The 19,990-nt window shown below is 49.4% G+C and overlaps 1 long non-coding RNA gene across 1 annotated transcript in view; it reads left to right on the top strand.

Moving 5' to 3' along the window:
* The window catches only part of LOC121285654, a 607,888-nt gene extending 588,227 nt beyond the window's left edge, over positions 1-19,661 (top strand). Inside the window, exon 3 of the long non-coding RNA XR_005944736.1 lies at positions 19,548-19,661. This is a non-coding gene — a long non-coding RNA (uncharacterized LOC121285654). The remainder of the gene's footprint in view (positions 1-19,547) is intronic.
* The last annotated feature ends 329 nt before the right edge of the window (positions 19,662-19,990 follow it).

The raw sequence follows: 19,990 nt of genomic DNA, 5'->3' as shown, positions 1-19,990 counted from the left end.
TCCTGAGCACTGGCCCCAGCACTGTCCCTGAGTACAGCCACTTACCTCTGTCCCTGAGCACTGGCCCCTGAGCACTGGCCCTGAGCACTACCCATGAGCACTGGCCGAGAGCACTGGCCCTGAGTACAGCCCCTTACCACTGTCCCTGAGCACTGACCCTGAGCACTGACCCTGAGCACAGATCCTGAGCACTGGCCATGAGCACTGGCTCTGAGCACTGACCCTGAGCACTGACCCTGAGCACAGATCCTGAGCACTGGCCATGAGCACTGGCTCTGAGCACTGGCTCTGAGCACTGGCTCTGAGCACTGACCCTGAGCACTCTCCCTGAACACAGACCCTGTACACTGCCCCTGAGCAATGTTCCTGATCACTGTCCCTGAGCCATTACCCAGTGCACAGACCCTGAGGACAGACCCTGATCACGACCCCTGAGCACTGTTCCTGACCAATGTCACTGACCAATGGCCCTGAGCACTATCCCTGATCCCGGACCCTGAGCACTGGCCCTGAAAACTGTCCCTGGGCACTGGCCCTCAGCACTGGCCCTGAGCACTGTCCCTGACCAATGTCCCTGAGTACTATCCCTAACACCTGACCCTGAGCACTGGCCCTGTGCACTGGGCCTGGGCTCTGCCCTGAGCACTGACCTTTACAACTGTGCCTGAGCACTGACCATGAGCACTGACCCTGGGCACTGTCCCTGATCACTGTCCCTGAGCCCTTACCCTGTGCACAGACCCCGAACACAGACCCTAATCACGGCCCCTGAGCAATGTTCCTGACCAATGTCCCTGACCAATTGCGCTGAGCACTATCCCTGATCCCTGACACTGAGCACTGGCTTTGAGCACTGGCCCTTGGCACTGGCCCTGAACACTGCCCCTGAGCACTTACCCTGAGCACTGTCCCTGAGCACTGACATTGAGCACTTTCCCTGAGCACTCTCCCTTGGAAATGCCCCAGAACGCTGTCACTGACCAATGTCCCTTACCAATGTCCCTGAGCAGTATCCCTGAGCACTGCCCATGAGCTCTGACCCTGAACACTGTCCCTGAGCACTTTCCCTGAGCACTGTCCGTGAGCACTGTCCCTGGGCACTGTCCCTGGGCACTGTCCCTGATCACTGTCCATGAGCCCTAACCATGAGCCCTAACCCTGAGCACTGCCCCTAAGCACTGCCCCTAAGCACTGACCCTGAGCACTGACCCTGAGCACTGCCCCTGAGCACTGTCCTGAGCACTAGCTCCTGAGCACTGACCCTGAGCACTGCCCATGAGCTCTGGCCTTGAGCACTGTCCCTGAAAACAGACCCTGAACACTGCCCCTGACCAATGTCCCTGACATCTGACCCTGAGCACTGACCCTTATCACTGCCCCCGATCATGCACTATCAAGCACTATCCCTTGGAAATGCCCCGGAACGCTGTCCCTGACCAATGTCCCTGACCAATGTCCCTGAGCAGTATCCCTGAGCACTGACTCTGAGCACAGAGCCTGAGCACTGTCCCTGAGCACTGGCCCTGAGCACTGCCCATGAGCACTGCCTCTGAGCACTGGCCCTGAGTACAGCCCCTAACCACTGTCCTTGAGCACTGGCCCCTGAGCACTGGCCCCTGAGCACTAACCCTGAGCACTGACCCTGAGCACTGACCCTGAGCACTACCCATGAGCACTTGCCCAGAGCAATGGCCCTGAGTACAGCCCCTTACCACTGTCCCTGAGCACTGGCCCTGAGCACTGCCCATGAGCACTGGTTCTGAGCACTGGCCCTGAGCACTCTCCCTGAACACAGACCCTGAACACTGTCCCTGAACAATGTCCCTGAGCACTGACCCTGTACACTGTCCCTGGGCATTGTCCCTGAGCACTGCCCCTGAGCACTACCCATGAGCACTTGCCCAGAGCAATGGCCCTGAGTACAGCCCCTTACCACTGTCCCTGAGCACTGGCCCTGAGCACTGCCCATGAGCACTGGTTTTGAGCACTGGCCCTGAGCACTCTCCCTGAACACAGACCCTGAACACTGTCCCTGAACAATGTCCCTGAGCACTGACCCTGTACACTGTCCCTGGGCATTGTCCCTGAGCACTGCCCCTGAGCACTGTCCTTGGGCACTGTTCCTGAGCATTGACCCTGATCTCTGTTCCTAGGCATTGTCCCTGAGCACTGACCCTGAGCAATGCCCCTGGGCACTGTTCCTGATCACTGTCCCTAGGCCATGACCCAGTGCACAGACCCTGAACACAGACCCTGATCACGGCCCCTGAGCACTGTTCCTGACCAATGTCCCTGACCAATGGCGCTGAGCACTATCCCTGATCCCGGACCCTGAGCAATGGCGTTGAAAACTGGCCCTGGGCACTGGCCCTGAGCATTGACCCTTACCACTGTCGCTGATCGTGGCCCCTGAGCACTGTCCCTTGGAAATGCCCTGGAACGCTGACCCTGACCAATGACCCTTACCAATATCCCTGAGCTGTATCCCTGAGCACTAAGATAAAATCAAAAAATCTGCAGATGCTGGAAATCCAAAACAAAAACAGAATTACCTGGAAAAATTCAGCAGGTCTGGCAGCATTGGCGGAGAAGAAAAGAGTTGACGTTTCGAGTCCTCATGACCCTTCAACAGAACAGTTCTCTTGAAGGGTCATGAGGACTCGAAACGTCAACTCTTTTCTTCTCCGCCGATGCTGCCAGACCTGCTGAGTTTTTCCAGGTAATTCTGTTTTTATTATCCCTGAGCACTGCCCCTGAGCACTGGCTCTGAGCACAGTCCCTGAGCAGTGGCCCTGAGCACTGTCCCTGAGCACTGTCCCTGTGCAGTGGCCCTGAGCACTGTCCCTGAGCACTGTCACTGGGCACTCTCCCTGAGCAGTTTTGCTGAGCATTGGCCATGAGCAGAATCCACGACAATTCCCTGAGCACTGTCCCTAAGCCCAGCCCCTTACCAATGGCACTGAGCATGGTTCCTGGGCACAGTCCCTGACCAATGTCCCTGACCCATGTCCCTGACCAGTGTCCCTGAACACTATCACTAAACCCTGACCCGGAACGCTGGTACTGCGCACTGGCCCTGGGCACTGGCCCTGAGCACTGACCTTTACCATTGTCCCTGAGCAAGGCCCCTGAGCACTGTCCGTGAGCATGGACGCTGAGTAATGCCCATGAGGACTGACCATGCGCACTGGCCCTGATCACTGTCCTTGATCGCTGTCCCTGAGCCCTAACCCTGTGCACAGACCCTGAACACAGACCCTTATCAATGTCCCTGAGCAGTATCCCGGAGCACTGCCCATGAGCACTGCCCATGAGCACTGGCCCTGAGCACTGTCCCTGAGCACTGTCCCTGAGCACTGCCCATCAGCATCGTCCCTGAAAACAGACCCTGAACACTGCCCCTGACCAATGACTCTGAACACTATCCCTGATCCCTGACCCTGAGCACTGACCCTTATCACTGCCCCTGATCATGGCCCCTGAGCACCATCCCTTGGAGATGCCAAGGAACGCTGTCCCTGACCAATGTCACTGACCAATTTCCCTCAGCAGTATCCCTGAGCACTGTCCCTGAGCACTGTCCCTGAGCACTGTCCCTGAGCACTGTCCCTGAGCACTGACCCTGAGCACTGTCCCTGAGCACTGACCATGACCATTGGCCCTGAGCACCATCCCTGAGTACAGCCCGTTACCACTGTCCCTGAGCACTGGCCCCTGAACACTGGCCCCTGAGCACTGACCCTGAGCACTGTCCCTGAGCACTGTCCCTGAGCACTGCCCATGAGCACTGCCTCTGAGCACTGCCCCTGAGTACAGCCCCTTACCACTTTCCCTGAGCACTGGACCCTGAGCATTGTCCCTGAGCACTGACCCTGAGCACTGACCCTGAGCACTGACCCTGAGCACTGACCCTGAGCACTGACCCTGAACACTGACCCTGAGCACTGGCTCTGAGCACTGACCATGAGCACTGGCTCTGTCACTCTCCCTGAACACAGAACCTGAACACTTCCCCTGAGCAATGTCCCTGAGCACGGACCCTGAGCACTGTTCCTGGGCACTGTTCCTCATCACTATCCCTGATCCCGGACCCTGGGCACTGGCCCTGAGCACTGACCCTTACCACTGTCCCTGATCGTGGCCCCTGAGCACTGTCCCTTGGAAATGCCCCGGAACGCTGTCCCTGACCAATGTCCCTTACCAATGTCCCTGAGCAGTATCCCTGAGCACTGCCCATGAGCACTGGCCCTGAGCACTGGCCTTGAGCACAGCCAATTACCAGTGTCCCTGAGCACTGTCCCTGAGCACTGTCACTGGGCACTCTCCCTGAGCAGTTTTGATGACCATTGGCCATGAGCAGAATCCCTGACAATTCCCTGAGCACTGTCCCTAAGCCCAGCCCCTTACCAATGGCACTGAGCATGGCTCCTGGGCATTGTCCCTGACCCATGTCCCTGACCCATGTCCCTGACCCATGTCCCTGACCCATGTCCCTGACCACTGTCCCTGAGCACTATCACTAAGCCCTGACCCTGAGCACTGGCACTGCGCACTCGCCCTGAGCACTCTCCCTGAACACAGACCCTGAACACTGTCCCTGAGCAATGGCCCTGATTACTGGCCCTGAGCCATGACCCAGTGCACAGACCCTGAACACAGACCCTGATCACGACCCCTGAGCACTGTTCCTGACCAATGTCACTGACCAATGGCCCTGAGCACTATCCCTGATCCCGGACCCTGAGCACTGGCCCTGAAAACTGACCCTTACCACTGTCCCTGATCATGGCCCCTGAGCACTGTCCCTTGGAAATGCCCCAGAACGCTATCCCTGACCCATGTCCCGTACCAATGTGCCTGAGCACTGCCCATGAACACTGGCCCTGAGCACTGACCCTGAGCAGTGGTCCTGAGCACAGCCCCTGAGCACTGTCCCTGAGCACAGCCACTGAGCACTGGTCCTGATCACTGGCCCTGAGCACTGTCTCTAAGCACTGTCGCTGAGCACTGTCACTGGCCACTCTCCCTGAGCAGTTTTGCTGAGCATTGGCCATGAGCAGAATCCCTGACAATTCCCTGAGCACTGTCCCTAAGCCCAGCCCCTTACCAATGGCACTGAGCATGGCCACTGAGCACTGTCCCTGACCCATGTCCCTGACCAATGTCCCTGAGCACTATCCCTAAGCCCTGACTCTGAGCACTGGCCCTGCGCACTGGCCCTGGGCACTGGCCCTGAGCACTGACCTTTACCACTGTCCCTGAGCAAGTCCCCTGAGCACTGTCCATGCGCACGGACGCTGAGCACTGCCCATGAGGTCTGACCATGCGCACTGACCCTGAGCACTGTCCCTGAGCACAGTCCCTGATCACTGTCCCTGAGCCCTGACCCTGTGCACTGTAACTGAGCACTGTAACTGAACACTGCCCCTGAGCACTAACCCTGAGCACTGTAACTGACCGCTGTCCCTAAGCACTGACACTGATCACTATCCCTGAGCACTGTCCCTGGGCACTGTCCCTGAGCAGTTTTTTTGAACATTGGCCATGAGTAGAATCCCTGACAATTCCCCCGAGCACTGTCCCTAATCCCAGCCCCTTACCAATGGCCCTGAGCACGGCTCCTAAGCACTGTCACAGAGCACTGTCCCTGAGCACTTCCCTTTACCACTGTCCCTGAGCGTTCTCCCTGTGCACTGTCCCTGAGCAGTGTCCTTGAACAGCGCCCTTAAGCACTGACCCTGAGCGCTGTCACTGAGCACCGACCCTGAGCGATGGGCCTGAGCACTGCAACTGTTACACTTCCCGTGAGCACTGACCCTGAACACTGTCCCTGATCAATGCCCCTGAGCACAGTCTCTGAGCCCTGACCCCTCGAAATGCCCCTGAGCAAAGCCGCTGACCATTGTTAATATGGCAATCATCTTGTTAAAAACAATTGCTGGTTAAACAGGTGAAGGGCATTGATTATCCCATCTAAATACAATGAAAAGTTACAGCTGGAACACTTTGTGTGGAAACTGCTTGGAAATCAGTAGCACTTTGGAGTTGTCTTGAAAATAAACCAGCTTGAACCAAAAGACCAGCCTGGATTAATTCCTCCCCCATAACCTCTTATTGTGAGTAACGTGGTAGCAGAAGATGAACTTTGCTGATTGATTGCTGTGTATGAAGAATTCTGTCTCAATCCTCTGAGGGAAATGACGTATACTGTTGCTGACAATTTAAGTTATGGAATGGCAGAAGGACGGTGCAAAATCACAAGCTTTGACTATCCACCAATTTTTTCTGACTCTGAACCTTATCAGCAATGGAAAGCTGAAGTTGAAATGTGGACCAGGGTTACTGCTATACCCTGGAAGTAGCAAGGTATGGATCTGGCGTTATCATTTCCAGCCAAAAGTAAGATATGGAGTAAGGTATTTTCAGTGTGGAAAGTAGATGATTTCGATCATGAAGAGGGATTGAACCTTCTGTTACAATTTTTGGATAAGTTTTACAGAAAGGACAAGTTATTGGAAGTATATGAAGCTTGGACGATCTTTGATTGGTTTAGGAAGTCAGATGATCAGTCCATGGAAGGATATATCATGGATTTTGATCAATGGTACAGGAGACTACAGAGATTTGAACTTGAAATTCCAGGATCAGTATTGGCATTTAAATTACTGGACCGTGCTCGCATTACCCACATTGATAGTTTTTTGGTACTAACAGGGGTTCAGTTCTGGAGGAGACAGTCGCTCTTAGATCAAATGGCTGCTGCCCTAAAAAAATTATCTGGGGTAACAGTCATTCCCTGCCACTTTCTTAGCAAATGTGAACAACTATGCTATAAAACAAAGAATAGAGGATTCAATGGTGACCGAATTTCACGGTCGACCAAATATTAGACGAAGATTCCAATACAAAGGTGGGGTTAATGACAAGAGCTGTGAAAATGGTTGTAACCCTAGCCAATTTGAGAGTCAGGAGAAAAAGTGTGCCTGGGACGGTGACCATAGATGTTTATACCCAAAAAAATGCACGGGGAATGGTTAATTGGTGTTTTCAGTGTGATTCCTAGTATCATTATGATGAACTGCCCACAGCGAAGGAATCATGTTTTTGAAGTGACTCACAAGACGGATTCATCTTAAACTGAAAATGATGATGGTGAATGGCGTGATCACTGAGAGTTTGAATCCGGTGATGAGTATCTTGATGGTCGATTCCTTCAACTGCGCAGTTCTGGACATTGGTTGCACTTCTACCACATGTGCGGCATGGACTGGCTTGACTGCTATTTGGAATCTCTCGATGAGGCAGACTGACGGAAGGTCAAGGAGTATGAAAGCTCTACCTGCTTCAGGTTCGGAGATGACAACACATTAACATCCTCCAAACGGGTGGTCCTCTCTTGTAAGATAGCAGGGATCAATCTGTTTATCAGTACTGATGTGATTTCTGTCGAGATACCGCTATTGAGTTGAACTACGATGAAGAAGGCTTAGATGATGCTAAATTTGAAGAAGGATACAGCGGTTGTGTTTGGGAAAAATGTGGATCTCCATTTTATTTGGTTAGGACATTACTGCTTGCCACTAAAGAAGCCAGAGATTTCTCATCAAAAAGTTCATGAAGTTTTGTTAACTGCTGAGAATGAGACATAAAGATGATCATTTAGAAATTACATCGACAGTTTGCACATCCGGTACCACAGAAACTGAAGACTCTGCTTCGAGATGATGACCTTATTGAACAAATCACCGCTCAGCGTAAAATTTGTCTTAAGTATCACAAGATACTACCACGTCCTGTTATGAGCTTGCCAGTAGCCAGGGAGTTTAACGATGACATGGCAATGGACTTGAAAGTTTGGGACAAGGATAGGGGTATTTTTTTACTACACTTCATAGATATGGCAGCCGGATTTAGTCTTTCCGCTGTGATACATAGTAAAAACAAAAGGACCATTGTCAATAAGGTCATGGAGAAATGGGTAGGAACAGGATTAGGAACACCAACGACGTTCCTCACAGATAAGGGTGGGGAATTTGCCAATGAGGAATTTCGAGATATGTGTGAAAATTTAAACATCATAGTTATGCACATTGCAGCTGAGAGCCCATTTAGTAATGGTCTTTGGGAAAGAAACCATGTGGTAATAGACAACATGTTACATAAAATATTAGCTGATTAACCAGGTTGTAAATTGCAAATGGTGCTAGCATGGGTGGTGCACGCAAAGAACTCTGCAAATGTAAATATGTGTTACTTATACTTAAGACAAATTTTACACTGAGCGGTGATATGGTACAGTCCATATCAGTTGGCATACGGAAGAAATCTGAAGTTACCTTCGGTATTGTCAGGTGCTCCCCCTGCTCTAGAAGGGTCTGGCATTAGCTCCACTTTTTCTGCTCACCTGAACGCTTTGTAAGTGGGCAGAAAAGCTTTCATTAAAGCTGAGGTTTCGGGGAAAATTTGGCAAGCCCTACGGCACCACATAAGATCATCAGGAATACAATTTAGACAAGGAGACATGGTATATGACAGAAGAGAAGGCCTGAAAGAGTGGAAAGGACCTGGCAAGGCTATATGGAGTGATGGGAAAGTAGTTATTGTGCAACACGGTAATCAAACTGTTAGGGTCCATTCTTTACAGTTAATCGGTATTAACTATACCTTTACATGTGCTGAACAGGACATAGAATGCGAGGATGCACCATGCACTTCACATACACATACACAGGGTAGTTATGAGGAGCAGGTGATGGCAGATCCAGGGTTGACTGACTATGAACAAAGTAATGTTGAGATACAGGACAACACTAATCGTCCAAAAGTACAGTTAACCAAAGTAAGAACAAAGGTAACATACCTGCCAGAAGGGAGCAGTGTGTGGAGAGATGCCACCATCATAGGGAGAGCAGGAAAGGCCACTGGTAAGTACAAACATTGGCTAAATGTGCAGGATGAAGGAAGGACAGGAGACAAGACCTATCGATTGGCAAACTGAGGTAAAGATGTGGAAACCCAGAAAGTGCAGTGTGAGTTCTGACAGTGGACGAAAAAGCGGCCATGACCCTAGGATAAGATCACGGACTTGTGAACGGAGTTCTGTTCGCATGGGAGGATGATCATATAGTAGCAGTCCAGAAAGGGAGAGGAATGTGAGTAGAGGCCAGAGCTTAACAAGGAGAACTAGAGAAGTAGCTAGCAATCTCAATAGAAGTAGAAATCCTTATGACAGAGATTCTAGTATTTGCTAATAAATTGGAAAATAAGCTGAAAAAGAAGCCAAACAAAGAATTAGCAAGTTGAGAGGAATTTGGGGTACATTCTGAAATACCTGACAGAGGACAGCCAGCTTTATCTCACAGATGGATCTGTACAGAAAAGGTACTCCCAGATGGCACGTATAAGGCCAAAGTGAGATTAGTAGCCCGAGGCTTTGAAGAGAGACTAGGAGTTCAGGATGCCAGAGTGGACTCACCTACTGTGGGGAAAGTGAGTTAGAAGATTTTTTTAGCTATTTTGGCATCCTATTCCTGGGAGTGCAAATCGATTGATATAAAGGCTGTGTTTTTACAGGGGGAGAAGTTTCAAAGGGAAGATTTTTTTAAAACCGCCCAAAGAAGCCTTAGTAGAGGCATTAGATATGGGGGTTTAATTGTCCAATATACTGACAGAAATATTATATAGGGGCAATGTGGGAAAAGCTTGCCTATAGAATGTTATGTTGATAACCGATCTCTTTGGGACAACGTTCATGCCACAAAGTGTCACTGAAAAAAGACTACAAATAGATCTAGCCAGCATAAAGGAGATGGTAGAAAGAAAAGAGATCTCTAAGATAAAATGGGTTGATACAAGTCACCAACTATCAGACTGTTTTACAAAAAGAAGTGCCTGCTCGGAAAAATTATTACATGTGTTGGAAGAGGCGTGTCTTACAATGATGATACGATGAAAAAAATTGTTTTTGTTTTATAATTGTGGAAATACATGAAATTATTTCCTTCTGTTTGTTTAAAAAAAGTCTTCAAGTTTTTAAAGAGAGGTATTTGTTAATATGGCAATCATCTTATTAAAAATAATTGCTAGTTAAACAGGTGATGGGCATTAATTAATCCCAACTGAATGGAATAAAAAAGATACAGCTGGAACACTTTGTGGAAGCTACTAGGAAGTCAATAGCACTGAGAAGTTGTCTTGGAAATAAACCAGCTTGAACCAAAAGACCAGCCTGGATTAATTCTTCCACCGCAACCTCTTATTGTGAGTAACAACCATTGCGCCTGGAGCACTGCCCCCGAGCCATATTCCTGATCACTGTCCCGCTGAGCACTGTCCTGGGCCCCACTGTCCCAGAGCATTGCCCCTGGGCCTTGCCCCTGGGCACTCCTCCTGAGCCCTATCCCTGAGCCTGTCGCTGTTTTGTTGAAGTTCAGAGTATGGGTGAGTGCCCACAAATTGTATGGTCAGTGCTTACCTGCTCTGCTTCTACTTTTCTTCCACGGGGGAGCTTGTGTCATAGTGGTAATGTCACTGGGCAATGCTCTGGGGATCTGGTTTCAAATCCCACCATGCTGAAATTTGATTTCAATAAAAATCTGGAATGAAGCTATTGCTGATTATTGTTAAAGGCCCATCTGCTTCACTCCTGCCCTGTTCACGGCATCAGTAACAATGCCTTGCTATCCTTACCTGGTCTGATCTACATGTGACTGCAGACCCTCAGCAATGTGGTCGACTTTTAAATGTCCTCTGAAGAAGGGCAGTTAGAGATGGGCAGTAAATGATGGCCTAGACAGCAACATTCACACCCCATGAATGAATAAAAAATGCAATAGATGCCACAAGAGGAAGGCACTGATGGTGATGCTGATGTTGTGCCTTGTAGATGGTGGACAGGCTTTGGAGAGTCAGGAGGTGGGTTACTTGCTGTGGGATTCCTAGTCTCTGACCTGCTCTTGTAGCCACAGTATTTATATGGCTGGTCAGTTTCTGTTCAACTGTAACCCCCAGGATGTTGGTAGTGGGGGATTCAGTGATGGTAATGCCATTGAATGTCAAAGGGAATTGACTGGGTTCTCTTGTTGGAGAAGGTCACAGCCTGGCACTTGTGTGACACAAATGTTACTTGGCATTTATTTTCCCAAACCTGAATGTTGTCCAACTATCATTGCATGTGTCATGGACTGCTTCAGTCTCTGAGAAGTTGCCCACTGAACTGAACACTGCAAACACCCCCACTTCCAAACTTAGGATGAAAGGAAGGTCATTGATGAAACAACTGAAGATGGTTGGGCCTAGGACACTATCCTGAGGAACTCCTGCAGGGATGTCCTGGGATGGGGACTTCCAATCTCTCATGGTCTCACCCTTTTCTCATTCCACTATAATAACACCCTCATTGAGCTCTCTGACCCTCAAATTTCAGCCTTTTGTGCTTCTCCAGCTCCCTTTACCCCAACATCGTACCTTCAGACAGCTGAGCTCTCAAATTCCTTCCCTAAACCTCAGCCTCCCTCTCTCCCTCCTTTAAGACCCTCCTCTTTGATCAAATAATCCCACAATGTACCACTCAAATCGATGCTGTTATTTATAACAGTTGAAACTAGAAAGGAGGGAAGAAACAGGGAAGACTAAAGAAGAGCAGGAAATTTTACTTAAATGAACTCTTTGGCAGTGTGAGTAGTATTGGGGTGGGATGGGATATGCTAATATATGACATAGATGATTATGTATTACTGACATCAGTCGGTCATGTTAGAATCGAGAGAGAGAGGTTGGAGTCATGCCTAGGAGCAATGTCCCTGCTCTGTAAGCTGTTTGGATGTAGTACTAATGAACAAGTGTTAAGCAGGTACCAGACCATATCTGCAGTGTGTCTGCAAACCGAGTCCCATGCCTAGGGTCCAAGGTAGAAGAACACATCTCAGAACAAGGTGATAGATGTGGAGACATCGATGTGAAGTAACACATTGGTGTTATCAAAGGAACCAGAGAGTGGAGAAACCTTTGAAAGCAGCTTGTTTTTAAAAAAAGGAAAGTCAGCAGAAAGGGGAGGCACACTGCAGAAAGATAATGATGAGAGTCCCTGGTGGTCCCTAAACCCCACCATCCCACCCCCCCGCCGGCCCAATTTGACTATCTCAAGGATCTGCAGAGAGGTCAGCAGTGGGAGGTTTGGAAAGGCTATTTTTTTTGGTGCGAAGCAATGTCAGGTCCTCAAAAAGGAGCAGAAGCTTCAAGCTAGTTCCTTTATGCAGTGGGTCTGGTAGAAAACAGCATTCTCCTGAGGCAGGATGTGCAGGAGTGCATCATGGGCTTTGAGTTCACTATTAAGGCCTTCGACACTTATTTTAGCCTGAAGCAAAATTTAGTAATAGAACGAGCATGTTTTAATCAGTGGTCGTAACAATCTGGAGGAATTGATTGAATTATTTCTCACCAACCTATATCGCCTAGCCAGTTCTTGTGGATGTGGGGCGCTGAAGGAGGAGCTAATCCATGACTGCATAGTCATGGGGGTCTGGAATGAAAAACTCTCCAACTTTCTGCAGACCAAAGATGACTTTACTTTGGATCAAGCAGTCCAGTATGCAAGGCAGGCCTAGAGCATTTAATCAGGCTGTAATTTAGGGAGACTCCAAGGCTTCACATGACTCCGGAGATTAGGTAGGCCCAAGGTCACCGGCTCAACCCACAAAATCCCACCAAACCAAGGGAAAAGCCACAGCGGCAGCCATTTTGAGATGCTTGCATTGTGGCGTGAACACCTAGCATAGATGCCAGCAGAGAGGGCGTGGGGGATGAGGGGCACAGAATGCTTCCGGTGAGGCAAAACCGGACATTTCAAGTGTTTCTGCAAATCCAGCAATTCTAATCAAAGTTGAAGGCCAGAAAATATTTATGAATCATGTTCTCTCCAAGAAATGGACAGTGAAGAAAAAGGTGACATTACAGAGTTCTGAGGGGAAGTGGATAGTTTTAACCCAGACTACAGGTCACTTACAGTCCAAGTTCAAGACTTGAAATCAATACTGAAGTGGCTGTTTACATTTTAACACATGACATTTTTGGGTTTGAGCAATGTCAGACATCAAGTTACAAGGTCCAGGTGGCATAGATCTTCCAATCCAAGGCAGCTACAAGGGGTGACAGGTCACTGATTCTCTCTATGTTCTTCACAATCAACTTACATCCTTATTAAATGGCAATGTTGGTATAGTTCCAAGGATCCTCGAGAAACTATATGATGTTCATCGTTTGAATTACTCCCTGTCTTTCATGCAACAAACTTCAACCTTTCATTTAAAACCAGTGGAACTTCAGCCTTCAGAAGCTGAGGGAGTTTATACACTTAGCAGTAAGTTCCTTCCTTTCACTGCGGAGGTTGGTGGGGGGGTGACTGTGGCAGGGGGGAGGGAGAGGAAAAGTTAACAGGGACTAGGCAGCATTAGGGGGGCAGGTGTGAGTGGGATGTAAGGGATGGAGTTTGTGGGGGCAGGACTGCGGAGAGGGGAAGAAGCTCAGAGAAGGAGGGAGTAAGGGTGGAGGAAGGAGTCAGGAAGGGGGAAGGAGCAAAAAGGGGGTAGGGGAGGAGGGTGGCAGGGGGGGATGGAGAGTCCAGAAGAGGGGGTAGTCCAGGGGAGGATGAAGGTGGAGGGGTCTGGGGGGAAAGGAGTTCCAAGAGGGGAAGGAGTCCATGGTGGCGGATGTCCAGGTAAATATACAAGGGAGGGGTCTGATGGGTGCATGACCGCCTCCTGGAGAGTGACTGATGGCAGAGTGAGACGGTAGGCTGGGCGAGTGAGGGTTCAACAGTATCGGTGGAAGGAACAGTGAGGATGGTTAGGGACTTGGAGGCAGACACGGACCCTGGGGGTGGGAAGGAGGAGGTCGGGGAGGTTAATGTGGATGAGGGGGGTGGGATTTTCAGGAAGGAAGGGGACGTACACATTCACCTGGACATCCCCGAGGGAAAAGGGTTGTGGCTGATAGGTCACGGAGGGGAGGTGGAAGGTGATGCCAATGTGGTAGACAGTGATGGGGGAAAGGAAATGGGTGACTGGGAGAGGGGAAAGGACAGGGGAGCTGAAGACAAACATTAGACATACCATGCTTACCAAATCAAAAGTGAAACGAGAGTTGTGGTGGGCGAGATCAGGTTCTGCATGGGGGTGTGATCAGTGAGTGGGCGGAGATGTGGGTCAGCTCAGATGGACAACTGAAAGTGAACCCCAGCAGGCAGCATTGAAAATGCTCGGGACATGAGGATGAGAGTGATGCGGGAAGGATCCACATGCGTGGGAGAGTGCTTGTACGAGGCTCCGAAAGGCACTGCCACTATACGCACACTTTACCCCCAGAATCACTCATGGGTCGGCTGAGTGCAGCTGAACTGCTAGAGGAGGGTGGATGCCTTGGGAGGACTCGCAAAGCCTGTGAATGAAGCTGAAAGATACCGTTACACATTATTCAGTGAAAGTGAATAAATTTACAGATTATAAAGTGACAATGTGTTCACCCGTGCAACCAGTTGTGATCAGAATTTCTTAAATTTTGAAAGCCTTAGACTTCTAGGTGCTGCCCTGACATTTGCAGCAAGGGTGGAGAAAACCTGTGCAATGTTGGCCCTGTTGCCTCTGATGACTTTAGCGTGAGTCCTCAGAGAGCCGAGGCCTTGAGGGGCCCAGCTTTCTTTGGCTGTCCTCCTGTAGGCTGGCTGCTCCCTCTGCAGTGACAGAGGACGGGGTTGAGAGGGTCACTGGCAAAGGGGACTATGAGGGAGAGGACAGCCTCTGAGATTCCTGAGTGGATGACCCAGGGGTGTCCAGCTGCTGCTCCTCCTCCCTTCGGGTGCCCAAGGGCCCCGGCCTGACTCCTTGAGGGGAAGGAGCACCTGGAGGGACGTCGAGATGCCCTTTTTCCCTCTTGCGTTGCCACTTCAGGAACTCAACCATGGCTCCACAATGGAGAGCAGGTCTGTGTGCATCTCCACATTCTGCTGGACCAGGGTCTCCATGGCATCTGTCATCCTCATCATGGAGACCTCCATACACGCAATTGTGGGCACCACTTCATCAGAGAGCAGGTGGACGCACTGCTCCAACTCGCGTGCCACTCTGTTGAGGGCTTCCAACAGCTCTCTGTGTTGTTCCCCCGCCTTCTGCTGACTCTCCAGGATGAGTTTGAAGGTCAAATCCAGAGGGTTGTCATCTGACTTGGACTCACTGATACCTCTTCCCCAGCAATCCACTGAATGCCAGGGAGCTCGGCTGAACCTGCCTCCTCCTGCTGTGGACACATGTCCATGCGGTGACCACCAGGTTGTGAATCCAAGCCTGCTCTAGATCTGGGTGCCACCGAGGTGTGTGTCTCTGCACTGGTGCAGAGTGTGGGTAAACACTGTGGTGGGTCTTCCAGGCTGCTTATTTCCAGCTCTTCAATGGAGGAAGTGTCCTCTTGGCTGGAGGTGAGGATGTGGATGGAGCTGAGGGACTGGCTGGCTGAGGGTGTCAGTCACTTGGCAGAGCTCCCTGTGAACCAAAGTAGAGATAATTAGTGCATGGCAGCAGAGTCAAAAGCAGGAGAGAGAGCACTAAGTTGCCTTGATACAGGCATGATGTTGTCCAGGATCCTCACGAGGCTGTTCGCCGCCGACCTCCCCATCACCACAGGCATGGTCCATGACCTCACCAGTCAGTGCAACGGCCTATCCTCAAAGTGAGTGAGGGGTCTAATGTGGGCCATTCCACCCCCGGTCTGGGACCTCTCCCTGCTGATGTGAGGCAGCTTCTCCTGCATGAAACCAGATGGAGAGAGTGTGAGCAGGACACATGGCACTGTGTGGAATGTTTGTGTGGTGAGCGGAGCCATGGACAGGATGAGGACACGAGCTCGAGAGGGTATGAGCCTAATGAAAATATGAGGGTGTGTTTGAGTTAGTGGTGCTGTCCCTTGAGGTGTGAGATCCTTGTGGATGTGTGATGGGTCTGTGAGTGTGTGAGTTGAGGTGAGTTGAGTGATGAGAGGAGTGTGTTACCCTGGCAGAACAGATGAGATCATTCATCCTGCAGCGACACTGGGTGGCTGTCCTCTTCTGCAGGGCGTTGGCACTGGCCCTGGCTACCAAGCCGGTTTGATAATTTGCTGTCCATCCTGCGGCCAGAGTGGGGATAGAGGAATCACGGCGAACATCCATGGCTTCCAAAAGGCACTCGTGGGATGTGTCATTAAACCGGGAGGGGGGTGCTGCAGTCTTCTTGCCTTTCAGGGTCATGTCTTCTGTGCATTAGTCATGGGCTGGAAGCACTGAGAGGCGCATGTGGCTGCATTTTAAATATGGCACCCAGCGAGAGGAAGCGGCGAGGTGACAGCGTGGCAAGCGAATGACAGCCCGCCCACCATCGAAACAGCATGTTCATCATCGAATGCATGATTAATGAATCAGATTTGGGAGGATATGGCACAAAAACCTGGCATTGCGGCCAGTGGGAAAAACGTTCTTTATCTCGCCTGTTAATGCAAATTGGAGATGATTGATCTCTGTCCTGGAGTCCATAGAGGATAGTACTGCTGCAGAGACAGTACCTTCCCAGGGTGAAAGTCAATTGGCACCCATACTTCAGTCCTAGCTGAAAGACCCCTTCCCTCCAGAGCTGGAGGTCAGCTCAGAAGCTGTGGCAGGATCTTTAGCACTTCTGAAGCTGCAGAATCCTGTCCAGCAATATTGTCCCCAAGTTTACTGTCTACTGGAAATTACTGTCCTCTCATTACAGATGTTGAGCCTGGCTTGTGTCCATGAGCTAGATTTTCAGTTGGTGTGTGGAGGCAGGCCCAACACACCGATGTTTAAAATGACACACGATGATGTCAGGCTTGTGTCTCAATGTCATCGCACAGTCCCACGATATTTTGCTCAGCGGGCACACGCCAGAGTCGGCTGCGCACCTGCCGAAATGTAAACAGCTTATTAAGGCCACTAACAAAGTAATTATTGTGATTCTTAACGCTGCCCATCCAACCTTAAGGTTGGCGGGCAGGCAATGCCCAAGCAGCCTTCACATTTTTTTAGGAAATCTCATCCATGAGCGGGATAAGGTTTCCTGAAGCTCTTATTAAATAAACATTTCATGAAAATAAAAACATGTCCCATCTTATGTGACACAGTCAGTTGAGGGGACACGTTTAAATACATTTTTAAATCTTTTATTTAATTATTTTAATATCGATTCAGACTCCCTGAGGCAGTTCTGTGCCTCAAGATTTCTGTGCTATTTCACGTGCATGCATGAAAAAGTGCCAGCCCTGACTCTCCCTTCTCCCCCGCCCGCACAGACAGAGCCGCTACCGCTCATGTCTTACGCTGGGCGGGCCTTAGTTGGCCCACCTGTGTAAGATGGCGGCGCAGAGCCAATCGCAGGTGATGATCCACTCCGCCATTTGAAAAATTCTGCCGCATTTCTTCCGAAATTCTTCCAATTGCCCATAGTGCAGCAACCTCACACACAAAGTGTAGCTGTTTTTCCACAGCCTACAGAAAGTAGACGGCCCTCCCAAAGTATCATTGGGAAATCATCGCTGCTTCTTTTCCTGATAGTCTTACTGGAAGTTGGTGGTTTTATTCCCTTCATCATCTAAGTTTATTGGAATCTCAGATGGATGATACAGGCTGTGCCAATCTTTCCAAGAGTTGAAGATCATTCCTTATCTGAAGCTTCTTCCCAGAGTCTTTTGAGGGAGCAATAAGGTTCCTCAGTTTCCTGAGCTCTTCTAGACTCAGAGGTTGATTCTCTTCAGTCTTCTCTCTTGGATCAGTCTTTCATTGAAAAGTCCTCATTGTCCTCACAGTTCAGTCATCCTGAAGCCTACACTCAGCTTCCCAGCAATGTTGCTGAAGTGCTGTCCTATTCTGCTGCTGATGTCCTACCAGATCCAGACATAAGCCCTCATGTCCCCAAGACATCTTCCCTAAAGGGCAAGAATACTGGAGGAGATTAAATCCCCCAGGCTGTGACTTGGGAAGGGGAAGAACAGGTTTTGGAGTTGGGTAGAATCTTTAGTTGTAAAAAAAGAGTTACAGAACTGCAATGTAAATAGTTAAAGATTTGTTAAAAAGTAGATTAACCTACTTGGGGGGGAGGTGTGGTATAAGGGGTTAACAGATGGGATATGCTAAAGTATGACATTGATGATGTGCAACTAACATCAGTCAGTCATGTGTTAGACTCTCTCTTGGTAGAGAGAGCTCAGAGCACCATACTTATGAGTAACATGCTTACTCTGTAATCTGTTTAAATGTAGTACTAAAGACAAGTTGTTGAGCAGAAACCAGAGTATGTCTACAACCTGGTGTTAAGGAGACATCACAGTACGTCTACAGTCTAAGAACCAAGTCCCAAGCCTGGAGCCCAAGATGGAAGGACAAATCTCAGAACAGCGTGTAAATATTTTAAAAACCAAGAATGCCTTTCGTGACTTACATTAAATAGAAACAGAAACAGTGTGGAGTCTCCGGGGGTTATTTTGTGGTTGCTTCTTGGAGACAGACCAAAGTTCAGTCTTAAAGAAAAGCAGGGAGCAAGCAAGGTCGTGGGATAAACGAATTTGGAACCCAAGAGATGACTGATGGTCTGCTAAGGGGCTTACAGTCAAAAATCTTTTCAGTTAGTCAGTGTCAAATAGACATTCTTATATTTAATTGTCTTATGATTCAGAAAAAAAACATGAAATAGTAAAACATACGATGGGGGAAGGCGGGGGTGAAATAGTAAAACATACGATGGGGGAAGGCGGGGGTGAAATAGTAAAACATAGGATGGGGGAAGGCAGGGGTGAAGAGAACTTGAGATTATTTAGGAAAAGGAGAGGGATATTGGCCTATTACATATAAAAAATCCTCATCCTCATCCTCAACCTCCCCCCCACCCCCCCCACCACCGGCAACAACCTAACACAGCCCCATCCCCCACCCACCATACCTCCCACTCCTCACATCCTCCCTCCCAGCCCTCACATCCTCACCCTTACACCATCCACCCACCCACCATGCCCAAACCTTACCTCCATCTTCCCACTATATTTTTCAATCCTCATCACCAAATCCCTCAGTCCCACTTTCTTATGGTATCCCTCAATCCTACTTGCTACCCTTGCACCATATCTCTCATCCATTTATTCTCCTGCTCACCTTAGCCGTCAATCCTTCCCCTCTCAAAAACACATTCATACTGTCCACCTCCCTCATAACATATCCACAATTCTTTACGATATGGGGCTGCAATTCTTTATCATATAACAAAGCTGGTGGCCCATGGGGCTAGAAATCTTGTGAAATGAGTTAAAATCCAACTAAGGTAAGTTGCAAAATTCAATTGAATAAATTTGGAACTGGAGGACTGCTATAAAATTCCAACTGATTCATTAAAGTCCTTCAGGGAAGGGAATTGCCACTGATATTCTGGTTTAATTGCATGTGACAACAGTGTTACAGTAGACTGTGTTGTGAATTGGGCTAGCATACTGGGCAAATATAATGTTATCTTTGTCACTAGGTCTAACTATCATCACAGTTCAAAGAAGCATCTTCCCAGGCCCAGCAGGAATGGACAGCATTCACGACCTTTTCAGCTGAGGATATTGGCAGGAAGAAAAGCTGGGCTCAACAGGAAGAGAGCTGCAGAGAGGTAGGATCCCCTCTGATCTCCCTCAGCAGCACCACAGGCAGATTCATGGGAGCAAGGAAGAGTTCCACTCTTGACAAGCTTTCCAGGTATTGTGAGAATGATATTATTAAATGCTGATATTGATCTCAGGGGGTAGGTAAGTGTAAATTAAAAGCCATTCTTGTAGGCCCCTTGTCTTGTGAAGCTTCAGGTGAAAGGCACAGCCTTGTAGAATTTATCCGACTATTGCTGAACAAAGAGATATACTATCAAAGCTTCTCGCCTTGCCCTTTGCAGCACAGTTTGCAAGAAATACCAACAGTAAAGGGATC

This window comes from Carcharodon carcharias, chromosome 13 (assembly GCF_017639515.1).
Source record: "Carcharodon carcharias isolate sCarCar2 chromosome 13, sCarCar2.pri, whole genome shotgun sequence".
Taxonomy (NCBI): Eukaryota; Metazoa; Chordata; class Chondrichthyes; order Lamniformes; family Lamnidae; genus Carcharodon; species Carcharodon carcharias.
Note: the sequence above shows the minus strand (reverse complement) of the source record. Positions and strands in the feature narration are given on the sequence as shown.